Below are 4,154 nucleotides of genomic sequence, written 5' to 3' on the forward strand. Positions count from 1 at the left end.
GGTGAACAATGCCCCGAAAACGACAACATAAAGACGACACACCACAGAGGAAGACGGACAACTCAGTGGTACCTTGTGCTCCCCCCAGCGCAGCTAAAAACTCACCAGAAACCAAGGATGGAATGAACGCTTATTACAACTCCAGGGAGGAACTGTCAACATCTTGATCTTGGATGATAGCGGGAGGGAAATCATTATCCTCAAGCACAAGTGAAGAAGATACACCTGAAGATGCTATAATACCAGAGGAAATTGATGCTGTAAAAGATTAAATATTTGGAAGGCGGCCTATGAGGCCTAATAGAATAAGCAACCAGCAACAACAGGGGCGGGCACTACCCAGATGGACAAGAAAGAGAAGGGAATACGCGGCTACTCAATGAGGCTGGACAAAGAACAGAGGCAGAGTTGCCCAGAATGCCATTTTCGGTATAGACCCGCTGGCTGTCTCTCGGGAGGCAAAGCACTGCCAGCAACACTACCTACGACCAACCCACCCAGCAGCACACCAAAATAGAGCCCATGTTTCTTGAAGACATTATATGGTGCAAGAGGAAGACTAACACGAAGACATCGACAGGCCCAGACGGCATAGGAGCGGCCGACTTCAAAGCAGCGGCAAATGAAGAAATTGCCGAACTTTATAATAAGATCATTAGTTCAAAATTAGCCACTCAAGAATGGGCTAAGGGTAGGACCATCCTTCTGCCCAAGACAGACGTCCCCCAAGAGGCTGCTGACTTTAGACTCATAACCATTACATCCATTGTGACCAGGGGAATGCACAAGATACCGGCGAAGCGCTTGGCGGAAGGCATCCCCTCTTCGACTAGACAAAAGGGCTTCAAAGCTGAAGAGAGCATCATCAGCAATATACTGCTACTGAAGGAAATCATCTAGGAGGCCAAGACCGACCCAAAAAGCCTCTATATTGCATAAATTGACTTTAAGAAGGCATCCGACTTTTTTGGTCACCCGGCGCTCTTGAACACGCAAACGAGTTGCAGGGCTTGATAACGAATCGACAAGCTACCTTGCCAACTTCTATGATAGTATCAGCACAGAGGTCGCTGGCATCACTGGGAACAAAACAAGAGGTGTTATGCAGGGAGACCAGCAATTCCCCCTGCTTTTTAACTTAGCACTAGACTATGCGCTCCAAACAGTCCTCGAGGATGTAGGGGCAACACTACGACGGGAGGGTATCAAATACCTAGCCTTCACCAACAGTATCATATTGTGGCATCTACAAGAGCAGGATTGACATCAGCGATAAAGACTCTTCGTGACGAAGCGGGAAGTTAGGCCTGGAACCTGGCCTAAGGAAGTGCACCACAGCTGGTATCGTCACGTGATAGGGGAAGGAAGACCTGGTACATAGATACCCGCCCCTTTACATATGGAGACGACATTACCCCAGCCATGAGTTCTTTAAGCCCAAGCTTACCCTTGGGGCATGGTGAGGAAACAAAGGGAGGTCAAAGTCTAGCAGGGGTTTGGGGGATCAGGGGGTAGGGGCCTGATGGCCTGTGGGAAGGGAAAATCTCTGGTCAGTAGAGATGTGTAGAGAGTACTCCTACTATTGGGACGTTTGAAGTATTCGTATTGGAACAATTATATATATATATATATATACACACATTATATATATATATACATTATATATATATAATATATATATATATATATATATATATAGAGAGAGAGAGAGAGAGAGAGAGAGAGAGAGAGAGAGAGAGAGAGAGAGAGAGAGAGAGAGAGACATTGTCGTACATGGAAGTGCTGCTTCAGGATACCTACTGTACACTAGGTTGGTTCTGATTTTCATCCATTCTTCCCTTCTTGGTACACAAGTATTTACCGTAATTTTCTTCTTTTCTATTTCTATGACGACCTATTTCTGCACTGTTACTCTCGACAAATTAACGATTCTCAGATTTTTGTTTTACTTTGAAGGCATTTTTCCTCTTTTTAGATTTACATTTTGCACACATCAAGTTACTATACTCCAGATATGGTATGCAGAGAATTTAGCATAGCAACTCACAGGTATATTAATCTATTTACTTTTCTATAAACAAATTTTTTTCACAAAAGTTCCGTAAAAGTGAGTTATCTCAGCAATCTTTTCTCCGGTTCCCCAAAACTCCATTTCACAGACACTTTCCTCTTCCATATCATTTACAGGCCTATACACACTGCTACCACCATTGCATAACCTTTCTAGTGAATCCATTTTTCTCATATGAGACCACAAGATATTACATTTGATCACAAACACCAGCATAAACCAACTGTTTCCCTTCTTCCACCTTCCACAATTGCGTTTATTGCTTCACTACTGTAGCATACCTTCAATCTCACAACCTGGCTCCTACACACATTCAGTTTCAGCCTTCACCTATCAACAAATACTTTTAAACTCCTCTACCAGTATCAACAGTTTTTCTTCACCATCTACAACTAACACAGCATCATCAGACCCTCCCACTCCATAAGAAATTTTTCTCCTTACTCCATAGTTTTTTGCTTACATTTTCTTTCCTTTTAATCCTTATATATTACAGTTTTATTTAATAATCGCCAAATAACCATGTATACAGTGTATAACACACCCTTACCCGAGATCATCTTTTTCACGGAGCCAGTCACTCACTTATCTATATTTTTTCTCACACTGCCTCTATCAATTATATTACATGAATTTTCTCGATTTATTTTCTTCAAAAAATTTCATTAAGCAAATGAATCGCAAACATCTGATAAAGGCATTCCTCGTCTAAAGTTGATCAGTTTAGCCCTCATCAAAATTGAACCATATTTCCACCCAGCGCGCTAACTATAATTATGGCTCCACCAAAAATACAATTCCGCGTGTATGTCATGTCAGTCTGTTAACTGAGGACTGCTACCATGCCGGTAGCGAGTAGCACAATTAAATTCACTGTCCTGGGAAATTGCAAGGAATTGGGATAATTTTTTTTTATATCAAATCAGGAGGAGGTCCTATGAAAGTGATGTGAAAAACTTAGAGAAAAATGGCAGATGGGCATCTTTATATACACACCTATGGTTTTCCTTCAGTGTGATACCTAGAAAGACAAATTTTCGTATTCTCTCTCCTTATTTGTAAGGTGAGCAAATCATCTATGACCCTAGTTAGAATATTAGCAGCCCCACAACTTGCACTAATATAGTAAAAATATGGAGAAAATCTTAATTGTGTGTTCGTATTTTGAATGTGGCGTATAAGTGAAGAGAAGTGTGCGAGTTGATTTGTTGAAGCAAAGAAAGAACTAAATGCAAGAGTAAAATTGAACTGTATGAAGGAACAAGAAGGTTAATGAATGATTATGTCACGGTTAATAACATGAAGTATACCTATGTACGGTATGTACGGAATACTCTCGGGATAATTAAAATTGTAAAAATATGATTGTTTGAGGAAAATCTGAACATGATTGAGTTTAGAAGGGGAAAACCTAATATTTGGTGTATATTGTAAAGGAATAAAAAAGAAAGAGTGAAACAGAGTCTTATAAGTAATTTGAATCTATAGAATAGAAAAAGGGTAGGTTTGTATTTTTAAAGTCAATGGAAATGAAATATTTGAGTTTGGAAATGAGCTTGATTGTTAGAAACAAGTATTTCGAATAGTATCAATAAGAATTCTTAGAAAAAAGAAAAGGGCGAATGATTGATTTGATGTCAAGAGATTCACTTTGGTTTAACTATTTAAATGTCTAGTCGATAAATACCAACGTCGCTATGATTATTTCATCAATCACTAGCAAGAGTTATACAAACATATGCTTGATGACTTGCCAACTATATATTTCAGTATTTTAAAGTAGTTGAAAAGCTAGTACAATTGTGACTGAAACCCCCAGATATATTAATTAAAAAGCCTTGATTAAAGCAAAAAGTCCCTGAATAGATTTATGTGAAATATATGTTCATGCTTTTTACCATACACAAACAAAGATCATGCAGTAATGGAGGCGTATTACTCCATTAATGAAAAACTATTTTTCTTATTTATTTACATGAGCATTGCTACTATTCAATTGTTCACTAGTATATTTGCTGGAAATACTTCTCCTCAATAAAGCAAGAAAAATTCAAGAATCTTCAGGAATCATAAAGTACAACTG

This window comes from Palaemon carinicauda, chromosome 4 (genome assembly GCF_036898095.1).
Source record: "Palaemon carinicauda isolate YSFRI2023 chromosome 4, ASM3689809v2, whole genome shotgun sequence".
Lineage (NCBI taxonomy): Eukaryota > Metazoa > Arthropoda > Malacostraca > Decapoda > Palaemonidae > Palaemon > Palaemon carinicauda.